The sequence below is a fragment of the Anser anser genome (assembly GCF_964211835.1).
Source record: "Anser anser genome assembly, chromosome: 19".
Classification (NCBI taxonomy): Eukaryota; Metazoa; Chordata; class Aves; order Anseriformes; family Anatidae; genus Anser; species Anser anser.
In genome coordinates, this window is record NC_139740.1 from 306,066 (window position 1) to 318,346 (window position 12,281).

The following is a 12,281-nucleotide window of genomic DNA, read 5'->3' on the forward strand; positions in this document are numbered from 1 at the left end:
CTCTCACTTGGAGCACATAGCTCACCTGGAATAGTTTACACAGAACACGAGCATGTTTCATCAGTGACAGCTTTGTGTACATGAGAATATAAAAGGAAAACATTTCTGTCTTTTAATATTCTTTCACTGAGAACAGGATGACTCAATAGCACATCATGACATCGTGAAAACAACCACAAGACACTGAGTGTTCCAAAAACAGAATTAAATCCATAAAAGCTCAATCTATTTCACAATGGTTCCCACTGCCTTAAAGCTCGCCTCAAACATACTATCAGTACTTTTTGCAAAGATAGGATAACAATTGGTTTGAGAAACATTCCAAGACTGGAAAAAAAAAACAGGCACATAAGGACTCAAAAATGTACTCACTTGGTACTTTGTGTCTACTCTCTGGCAAATTTTGCTGGACTGAGTAGTTGAAGTCGGTGATGGTTCAGAATACCGCGTATAACGCATCGGTTGACGGTTTACCGTTGGTGTCACAAGTCTCTTAACAGGTGGAGGCTGGAATGCATTCTGGGATTCCAGCTTTGAAAGGGAAACAGCAATCAATTTATCCTTACGTCCACCCAAATTAATTCCAATATTTATTGATGAAAACAAATTACAGAACTATAAACCTCCCCCCATCGGTCTTGGCACTCAGTGAATACAATTTGAAAATTCTGAAGACCGTTCAACTTGTAGAGGGAAATCACCAGAAAACCAGTAACGAAATCCATAAAGCTATATATAAGTAGCCAAAGTCTGACTGAATTCCATTTCAAAATTTGGCAGTTAGCTTCATAGACAAAATAATTCATGCTACCATAATTAAAATAACCCATGTTCCTAGAATATGCTCCTATCTTTTCCTCTGCCCACACTGTGATTTTTTTTTTTTAGTAGCTTAATTCATTAATTTAACATTTGAAGTGTTAAGCAACTAATTATACAGGCTTCTGGGCTTCACATTCCCTACATTTTCCCTCTTCAAAGTTACACAAACAATAGAACACACTCAAAAAAACCAACTTGTCAGTCTTACAATAATCTCATTCATTAAAATATGATCCAATGCTTTACATGTACATTAGATGCACTTCAAGTAGTGGGTTTGACTTCCCTTTTCAAAGCATTTTCACAGACCAGAGTTAATTTTTAACACAGACCACTGCGTGTTCTGCAAAACTGACTTAACTGAACTGTCAGACAGAAAACAAACCCTAAAGGCTACAAGATTTACCGATGGCTCCGCCTGCGGTCTTAAGGATCAGAAAATACAGTCTTAGGAAGCATGCTATTGTTCAAATCAATACCAACAGGAAATTTTTGTTTACGCTGCAGCTTTAATTTCACAGTATCTCCCAGCTCTTAGTAATAGGATTCACACTCTCTCTAAAGTATATAAAAATACATCTTTCTAAAAAATATTACATTCAGTTTGAAACCTTGAATAAGACATGTTTTATGTAAGTTCACAAATCTACTTCGAGTGAACGATGGTTCATTGCTGGTTTTAAAGGTAAAAAAGAAAAATATTAATTCCCCCAGTTAGGCATTCAATACACGAAGAGTTATTCTGCCTGGTACAGCTCCTTGAAATAAGAAAAATACCACATCACTGCTACCCACTGCAGAAGTTTAGCCTGAGTGCACAAGTGTTCCGTCAACCGCATGTTCACTTTAGCAGGAAAACACACGATCGTCTCCTCAGCAAATAATTGCTTCTCATCACGGGCTACCCTTCTCCCGCCACCATTATGAATTCTAGTATTATGAATAGACAATCTATCTCCTTTCACCCACTGACAGCTGCGTGCAACATTCATTTAGTGGCTGACAATTTCAGGCTCTCTGTTGCAAATCTGGCAGATCTTTCTTAATGCCTTATCACAGGTGTATTGCTATAATATAACTGAGAATTCACACCAGATTTGGTTTTAGTTATTTGGATAATATTTATGATATACTTCACTTCTCCATGCCCTTGTAATTTGGCAGATGGTGAAAAGATGGTCCAGGAAATCTGAGATGTTTGTAAACTCTGAAGTGATTGTAAACTTAATTATACATCCATCCAATCAAGGAATTAGCACAGAAACTTCTTGAGACACTGTCCCTTTTCTCATTAGAACAGAAGATGAAAAGTTTGCACATCTTGTTATTTCCTTCAGTCACCTGATCTTCAAGTGGTCATTTAAGGGTTTTGTAATTTAATAAGCCCAAGGATACCCCTAACTAAAGTCGTCAAAAAAAGATGACTAGTTTTCATTTTTTAAAGAAAATGAAAGGAAATCATGCTTTACCACATCATTATCACCAGTTCTGTGCTACCTCCAAATAGGAATTTAGGAGCGTAAGATTTATAGCGTCGGAAAAGAAAAAGAAAAAAAAAAACCTCTACCCCCCTAAAAACTAAGCAGTTGCTGCTACATTCATTTTAGAACTTTACCAAATGGAGATTGTGCTGGCTAAACAATACAGAGATTGAAAGAGTTAAAAGCAATAAGCAACCAGTATTACTGTCCACTTTGATTTGCAGCCTAAGAAGCCCATACACTTAACAAGTGGTCATTTGTACACTCAGACTGATACTGGAAACACAGATGTTTTCGCAGAAAGAGATGCCCATTTAATTTTATGGAAAATTTATCAGACTCCAACGATGGTTCATCGCTGGTTTTAAAGGTAAAAATGAAAAATATTAATTCCCCCAGTTAGGCATTTAATACACCAAGAGCTATTGTGCCTGGTACAGTTTTGCAATTTAATGATACCCCTAACTAAAGTCATCAAAAAAAGATGACTAGTTTTCATTTTTTAAAGAAAATGAAAGGAAATCATGCTTTACCACAGCATTCTCACCAGTTCTGTGCTACCTCCAAATAGGAATTTAGGAGCGTAAGATTTATAGCGTCGGAAATTAACAATTTTCCTCCTCTTTACTTTGAATGGTGATAAAAAGCACAAAAACTAGTTTTCTGTGCCCGAATGAACACGGAAGTCTGTACAAAGTCTATATGACCACTCAGTCAGTATTTTTCTATTTGTGATCATTTCTTCAAGAGCAAACTTGCCTCAACAGGAATTTTAATATGCAGCTTCACCCCAAGTTGGGGGACAAGATAAAACGACTTGGTGTGTTCTAGAGTTGGTGCTCTCAACTTACAAAGATAACATAATTCTTAACCTGAGTAATCTTCACAGCCCATCATCTACTGTGGATACATGCCAATATTAACTTGATTTGATGTCTATGTTGTCACTGAGGTTTGAGAAAATTTTTCTAATAGTGATAAAGCATTGAAAAAGTTATCTACCTCAGCTTAAGACATTATTGGTTCTTACCTTTCTTCGTTTGGACTGGAAGTCAGTAATATCCGGTTTATCTATGTCCGGAGGCTGAGGAAAAAACAAAGCATAACTATTAGAGGGCAATTTTTTTCTCCTGAGAGAGAGGGTTCCCTGCAACAAAAATGTGGGGGTTCATGGTCAACTTACACAACACAGCAGCAAAACAGATGCCATTCTTTTAGCATCCTGTTGAAAAAACAGCGCAATAAATTAAACCGGCCACAACGTAAGGAAGAATAGTTTTATCTTTATCCTTTGATGGCACATTTACTAAGTTTTATAAACACATGAAGCAAAAACAGATTAAAAGAAGTGCTATTTACCAACAAAGGGCTTGACAGCTTCTCCATTGCCTCCAAGATGCGCCGTGCTGAGGTACTTAACGTAGCGCGGGACCACACAGTTTCTTGTCTAGCTTTCGCTCTCCTTTGTGCCTGAAAAATTAGCATTTTAAGTGTTACAATGGTCAATTCTGAGCTAAAGAGGCATGTATTTTACGTCCCAAGGCTACACTGATGATACAATCAATATATTCTGATGACAGAGAAAAATGCAGTCACTGGGAGTTCAAGCCATAAAGAAGAGAATACATTCGGAGTTTAATGAAGTTTACCTTGGGCCTCAGTGCATCTTGCACGTGCTTGTTGCACGAGCAATAAAAGAACTCCGTACTTGTAAAAGGTCAAGACGGATGATGCTAGGACTGCTAAGGCCTCCGAAGCAGTAATCAGGGAAACAGAACTCAAGAAAAGGCTTGTGGTACAGAAAGCATTTTCAGTAACAACACAGACCTCAGAGTTTCACGATGGTCTAAGTGTACCATCTTAAAATCAGTGTATACAATCATAACCAGGAACTAGTTTTACTTCTCTCTTGCTTCCTCCCTTCCCCCAAGATTAAAGTTGGCTGCAAATCTTTGTCTTAAAAGATAAAGATCTGATTTAAACTGTAACAGATCTAAACATTACACTGAAAAAGTAAACTGTTTATTTGCACCACCCAACTTCAAATATCAGTCAAAAACTTCCTTTGGTGTGACTTTTTTTCTTCCCAGGTTAAACCCCTCATATAACCACACTGTGCTTATCACACGATGTGAAGACAGGAAGCAGACCACGCAGCATGTAAAAACACAAGTGAGACTCACAGAACCACAGAATGGTTAAGGTTGGAAATGACCTCTAGAGATCGCCTGGTCTACCCCCCCGCTCGAGCAGGGCCACCCCGAGCAGGTTGCCCAGGACCATGTCAAGTCAGCTCTTGAAGACCTCCAAAGAGGGAGACTCCACAGCCTCTCTGGGCAACCCGTGCCAGGGCTCCATCACCCGCACAGTGCAAAAGCATTTCCTGATGCTCAGACAGAGCCTCACGTTTCAGTTTGTGCCTGTTGCCTCTTGACCTGGCACTGGGCACCGCTGAAAACACAATGGCTCTCTATGCTCTTTGCACCATCCATTCAGGTATTTATATACACCAATAAGATCCCCCCAAACCTCCTCTCCTCCATGCTAAACAGGCCCAGCAGTCCCTGCCTCTCCTCAGAGGAGAGGTGCTCCCAGTCCCTTGATCTTCTTGGTGGCCCTTCGCTGGACTCTCTAGTACCTTGCTGTCATTCACAGCAAGCAGCAAGAAGCAAGCTACTCTCTCCTTTAAAAGCCTAGTATTTTGGTTCCTCTTTTTACCATAATGCAGTAATATTGTAAAAAACAAAAATAGCCGACCAAAGAGGGTTCCCAGCTTTGCACCACAAGGTTTCAAGGTTTCCCGTAAGTGAGGTACTTGTACTGCCCTTTTTCCGTTGCACAAATGGACTGTCAGAACAGAGCCAGCAAACCCGCGTTTTCATTTTCTTCAAATTCCTTTTGATTTATCGATAAAAGTCACTTTCATTTAAATACATTCCTACCAAACCTGATTTGACTTTCCTTTTCGATTCAGCTCTAGCTAATCAGAGTTGTCAGCAGTTTTTATTTGCTATTTCCAAGAACTCTTGGGGGCAAATAACTCTCTCCAAGAACTATATGAATCGTTCAAAACAGAAAGCATGTTACTGCTTATCTTGGGACTGCATTTAGTCCTGCATGCCTCTGTGTACCAGAAGAACAAAGGATCAGCAAAGTTGATTTTAGATATTTTCAAAGACTGCAGGTTTATACAACATATCCATAGCATGAATGTAGGCATGCTTGGAAAAGAAGATCCACAGATAAATATTAGCCAGGTTTATCTACTGTAGCTTTTGCTACCATAAACACAAGTTTTCAAAGTTATGCTGTCATTGGTTTTTTTGCATCAAGTTATTTTAACGTAATGTAGTCAGAGGCAGACAATGGCACTTGAATGGAATTTTTTGAAAGACCTAACAACAGAGGAAACCCCAACTACCAACAACTAGCCCAAACTGTCATTCTTGTTCTTTCTGACAAGTGTTACCTGTGGTAAAAACTGTCATTAAAGAATTTAAACAGAAATCAATCTCAGACGTCTATTTTTGTAGACCAAGAGGGCAGAAGAGCAACTGTTACCACATATTCAGCTCCCTGCTCAAAGCTCCTTTGGCAGTGCTGCTTTTTTTATTTCCATCACTATTTCCCACTACACTACTTTTCTCATACCTGATAAGGTTCCGTCTTTGGCTGCCTTGATCTTACAGCTGCACCACCGGCATAGGCCGTCTTTCCGGGGTAAAATGGAGAAAACCCAAGCTGGTTTTGCTTAAAAACAGACGTGCTTCCACGTACCTACGGAAACACAGTATGAGAAGTGGATAGAAAAACAGGTACACATTCAAACTGATTAAAAGAAATACTGTGCAGTACTTACAGGACACAGTCCTCCAAAAACAAATAAACTGAATGCAGGTTTCTTAGAGCTAGCTGCAGAATGCTGCGAGAGGGAATGAGTTCTTTCATCTTGTGTGGGCCAGAGCAGTGACGATGAAGTATTTTTTAAAACTGCAACATCTGCCAAAATGACGTATGCTAGATGTAAATGCCTCTCGTACGTACAGAACTTTAACAATAAAGATCACACTAATTCAAGTTCTTCAATACAGAAAAATAAGCATGACTTCAGCTTCTTTAAATAGATCAACTTCACGTACAGACTGAAAACCAAGTATCACCTACAAACTTGAAAACTGTTCACAGAGCTGCAAGTAGTTTTCAGCAATCTTACCAAGTTAATACTGTGCTTCCAATGCAGATATTTTTTTCCTTCAGGCTAAGATAAAAGAGGACCGCATAAACATCAGTGCATTTGTACGGACAAAGCTTTTTTCTGTGTTGGTAAAAGGCTGGAGGCCAGCACAGATCATAATCGCACAGGTTTTAAACCTGGAAGATTCCCCAAAGGCTGCTCTAAGAGTTAACGATCTTCTGCCCATGTATGTTTTACGAAGACACACCAGAAAGTTCTAGTGCACTCAGGTTATATTGCTAAAGCCCAGCAACTCTACTCTCAGCTGTACAAAAGTTCTCTGCAAAACCTGCTGAGCACACGTCAGTCCCTGTCTATATGGGGGACTAGAAAAAGCTGCAAACCTGCTGTTCGCCCTTTCAGCGAGAAGACCTACGTACCAACCTACATCGACACGATGCTTATTTTTTATTTTAAAATGGTGTGCTTTCCTCAATGAATTTGGCAAAAGACATGAAAGTATTGACAGCTGAAGCCTTCTACCAAGAAAGGTCAAAAAACAGCCTATAGCTTATGACAGAGTAGTTTCTTTATCTTCTCTTGCTGAAACACAGGAAAACATCTCGTGTTCCTATTTGTCACCTGCACTTATTCACATTTAACCAGCTGTCTGTTAGATATTCTGAGTCACTCTTCCTTCTAGACAATCAGCCTAGTTGTCAAGCTACGGCAAGTCAGCCTGATTTCCTACCGTCCCAGTTCAAAATTTACATATAACCTAGCTGAATGTGTATATTTCAGCATTGACTCTTTCTAACATCAGGGTATCATAAACGTATTCCAAAGCACGCTTCTATTAAAAAGGTGATAGGATTATATACTTCTAAAACACTAAAAATTCAATTTAATTCTCGCATCCAAAGTTGACATTCACCTATTTTATTTACTAAGGTGATGTGGAATATTAAAGAACGCAAGGTACTTCACATTAAAAAAAAAGTCAATTAAACAGAGAACACAAAAATCACCTTCATCAGATGCTCTAGAGGAGGAATCACTGGTTGTTGAGATGTTATCATCGTCTTGTTGAGAGGTAGAATCTTCTATTTCTTTTATCAAGGACAGCCTAGGACTGCCAATGCCAAATACAGAAGATGTCGAGGGCTGACAAGGTGGGACAGGAGAATCCAGCGTGGTATAATTCAGACGGCTCCGATGAAGAGAGGGCCTTGTTAACACAACTGGGAAGTTCAGTGCTGATCTACTTGTGGATGGTTCTAGACAAGAACAGGGAGATAATTAGCTTTGCTATAGACAAGCTCACAGAAGCCAAAACCTGTTTCCTATCGACAGCCATGCTATTGCCAAGTTCTAAGCGCAAAAAGAGAGAAGCCAAATTTAACTTCTTCCTCACCCAGATACGGTTGCATCTAACTGTCTGGCTACAACAACAACACTGCTTGCGATACACAGTATTAATGTTGCATCCAGAAGTAGTTAACTATGAGGTTTTACAACACCACATTCTGACCCCGTGCTCAAATGCTCTAACGCTGACTTGGCCGTTCACTAAATCAAACATATATACTCCTTCTCCCATGTACAGCTTGCAATAAGCTTTACAAAATTTGAGATTACACGGTAAATTACAGATAACACTGCAGCTTCCATAATATTGGAACAAAGGTTACATTAATCTGAATACACAACATGAAAATGAACGTTTGCAGTACTTTTTTCCCAAGTTCTTCCATATCAGCTCACGTTAGAGGCAAAACATCATCTCCTACCCATTAACTATTGGGATTTTGACCCAAGGGACAAGGATGTTGACCCAAGTAACCAGACGAGCATTTTTCCCTCTTGAAGCAAAGGGTCTGCAAACAATGCCAGTGGCCTGGAATAGGTGGCCTTGAAGTCTATCTTGCTAAATGAATGGAACTATTCATGGGTATTTTGCCTGATGAAAGCCTACTGTCTCTCCCAGGAATCTGGGCAATTCAAATGACTTTGAGCCACTATCCTCTTGATACTTGAACTGAAGCTTAAACTAGTTAGTTCAATCTTCATAACCACTGCAGTACCACTAATTAGCTCTCCAAACCATGAGCAGATTTTTAGGACAGCACCGTTTGAGATACAGAAAGTTCTTCAGGCGGAAGGCCACCCAATATAGGCTCCAGCACACTGATACCTCAGAACTGAAGAAACACATTGGTTTCAAAATGTAGTAATAATTAAAAAAAAAAATCTTATTCTTAAGCATAGTAAGCGACACCCACGGACAGCAACATAAGCTGCAAAAGGTTCCAGGGTGTCCACCTGCTCCTGATCTCCTGGAGTTAGCAAGCTTGCAGTGCAGCTGTTCTTACTGAAAGCTCCTTTCACGCAGTTACATAGGAAAGCCAACATGTGTTCCTCAGTCACGAAGACCTTCTCTATTCTTTTCTCCAAACTCATTCCCAAGCTACAGCTACACAGAAAGCCATCAATCTCCTTGTTTACAATTAGATGAGATTGGAGGCAAAGATATTTCCTCCTTATTTTTTGATTCTGCCAACAACAGAAGCAACTGACTTTCCACATTATCTATGGTTACCTACGCATGCTCAGACAAAACTTCTTCACTTATTAAAAGCTGACTTCCCCAAAACAGCTAATTTAAGAGAAACTCAAATAAGAATAGATGCAAATTTATACAACAGGACTACAGGAACAGTGAGAGGCACTGGATATAAGACAAATTAATCTTTCATGAGGTAAAGGAGTTGCAAACCTCGTTGCCAACGGTCAAATACCTTTTCAAAGACACCCCCTCCCCCCGCGTAGACCTTAAAGTTATTGAATATTTTAAGGATAATAATCTCATAAACCACATCCGTGCACAAGTTCCCCAGTTCACCATCAAGTTAACGAGGAACTTTACTAAATTGATCAAAGCCCAAAACAAAAACAAAACAAAACAAAACAAACAAAGTCGGGACACGAGACGGAATTTTCCTCTGCCATTCTAGCATCTAGTCTTTTGTTTCGAAGACTGCAAAACAAATTAATTTTTTTAATTGCCTTAGGCAATTAGACAGATTTTCATTCCATATCTTTTAAAAGATGGAAAATGCAACCCAGCACACTTGCAAATGACTTATTTTCAGCATTTAGCACCTGGCTAATAGAGTACCTAAAGTTAACTGATGCCTTCCAAGAGCATAAGATGTATGCTTCGTAACTGTGTATACAGTTTAAAGCTAAGACGGTTTCACAAACAGTTGTTTCGACTTTTTTGATTGTTTGTTTTTTTTTTTCATTCTGTCAAAACCCTCATTCCAATTTCCTTTTGAAATTCAGATTCAAAACTAGAAATCTGTGAATAAATACAGATGGCCAGAATTCCAAATGATTTTTCACATACCTCGTCTACTAATTCCTGCTGGTTCAGGCGTGAATCTCTCATCGATTATGGTATCTTCATCTGAATAATCGTGATGATAGTTTACCGGAGTCTCCTCCTGGTTTGCAGATTCATTTCTGTCTACACACTCCTCCTCACGCTTATTGAAATACTTCTGCAGCCAGGCCGGTACAATATTTTTCACAGTTTCTGTCATTCTGCTAATTATTCCCTGCTTGAAAGAAAAAACACTTGTTTAATTACAGAAACGCAGTCAACAGCATATGCTGCGATACCACCTTCCACGGACCTTGAAGACAGATATTATACAGCAAATATTCAGAAGACGACGACGAGGTTGATCCCTGGCATAGGATCGCTACACTTCTGGTAAACCTAAAATTCACCTAAGATTGATTTACAACTACCTATCACTGTCTGCACTTCCAAGTGACCTTGGCAAGGTTCAAAGTTTTGAAACCTCTGCCAAAATTCACCAGCAGGTCGTCAATCTGCAAGGCTATCACGAAACTCTACGCCTGAACAGCTCCTGACCTACAGACTTGTTCCAGGACTCTTCCTCTTCGCACCCTCCCGTGAAAACCAACTAAACCAGAAGTTCAGCAATTATCTACTGCGACAGTCAGGACCATACTACCCATTAAAATCAGTGACTCTAAATATTTTCAATTTTAGTAATGCTGAATTGCAGTGACTATACGCACAAAAAACAGTTCTGCTCTCAACAGTCAGGCTAACCCAGAAGATGTCCTGGAAGAAACACAGCTATAGCTATAGCACCAGCACCTCCTCTTGCAAGAGCCTTCTAAAGCTGTTGCTGTATTTTGTAGAAGACTGACTCTGCGGCATACATCGGGTACGATCGGAGAATTCCCACCTGACCGAAAGCCCCAGGAACTACGGTTAAATAAAAGATAAATTAATATAAATGAATATAATTAATAACAAAAATTAATAATAAAAATTAATATCCAGAAAGCTGACAATCATGAGCTAGGCATCCTGCTAATCATCCCTCCTGCAGGCAGGGGGAAAAAAAAAAGGTAAATTAGATCCAGGACTAGTTCCCAGGAACTTTGAAGCTGCTAACTATACTGCCTACAGTGCCCAGGCACCTTCAGAGCTTAATGGTAAGAGACAGAGGGTTTGGTGGGCTGTAATTAGGATCACAAGCACACAAAACACATCTATTTAAGTATTTCTAAGAATCGACTTATCGACTAAAGTTGTAGGGGGAAGGATGAGAAAAACAGCGGGGTAGGGATCAGAACCAGAGGTATAACCTCACAAAATCGCATCGGTCGCTTTCGTGCCTCCCCAACTGCATCACTGAGAGACAATTAACATTAAGCCACAGAACCTTCTGCAGAGTGGACATGATATTGAAAATAAACTGAAATTAATTGACAAATGCTCTAAGCAAGCTATCTGCTCAAAGCTCGTCCTTTTACGTTATGAACATTTGCACGATTCGTCTGGTTACAAAGCTAACTGCTATAATAAATGCACACATGTAACACCTATCAGTTTGTCTATTTATCAAATCATTAAAACTCTTCCCCGATAAGTTACTGTTAATTTGATCTGCGCTGGATGTGCAGCAGCCATTCTCTGTGCAGAATCCCCCAGATATCCCCACGCACGTGTTTGCTCTGGCACACTCTTTAAATAAACCTACTGGAAAACACGCAGAGATAACAGACAATGGAAAAGTTAGAAAACCATCTCCACTGATTATTTTCAATCCACGTGTAAGGTTTATCAGTTAGCTACACAGTGTCGGCACACGCAAGCTATGGCACTTTCAACATTAATGCACTGTTCAAGCCAGAGGTTTCAACGGTTGCTCTGTAAGCGTGGGGAATGTTTGCATTGCCCTTCCAGGCCAGCTTTAGATGGACAAGATTGATTGTCAATATGTGGTATAAGGGACTTGGCATTTCTGCAAGTGATAAAAACCTAAATGAGCAGCTATCCATGCGTAGCGCTCCCTTGGTTTTGCATATGATAATCAATCCCCTCAGCTACGTTGCTCATTTAATAGCGGAGAGGTTTTGGCTGAACAAACATGTGCAGAGGGCATCTCCAGAGCATCTCTCTGGGCGTCCTGACATTTCTTAGCAAAGAGCTGCTGGGAGGGATCTCGGCGCGTCCCCCCTCCAGCACGGGGATTTTCACACCCCGAATTGACGGACCGCTTTCACCATCAACCTGCTGTACCCTACAGCACAAACGAGAAGCAAAGCCTGGCAGGTAACGTTCAGAGAATTGATGATGGGCTGAGGAGGGGTGCAGGGAGCGGGGAAAGCCCTGGGGGTGGCACTGGGGGTCCTGAGGGCAGCGGGCTGGGGGTGAAGGGGAGGGGGAGGAGGGGGGTAATGGGCTGGGTAGAGGG

General features: G+C 40.2%; 1 long non-coding RNA gene across 1 annotated transcript; it reads right to left on the reverse strand.

Annotated features, from left to right (window-relative positions):
* Positions 1–3,691: 3,691 nt before the first annotated feature.
* LOC310883929 lies at positions 3,692–6,250 on the reverse strand. The gene is made up of 3 exons (XR_014573941.1): positions 6,163–6,250; positions 5,955–6,080; positions 3,692–3,773 (listed from the first exon to the last, which is right to left on the reverse strand). It is a non-coding gene; the product is annotated as an uncharacterized lncRNA (long non-coding RNA).
* Between the last annotated feature and the right edge of the window lie 6,031 nt (positions 6,251–12,281).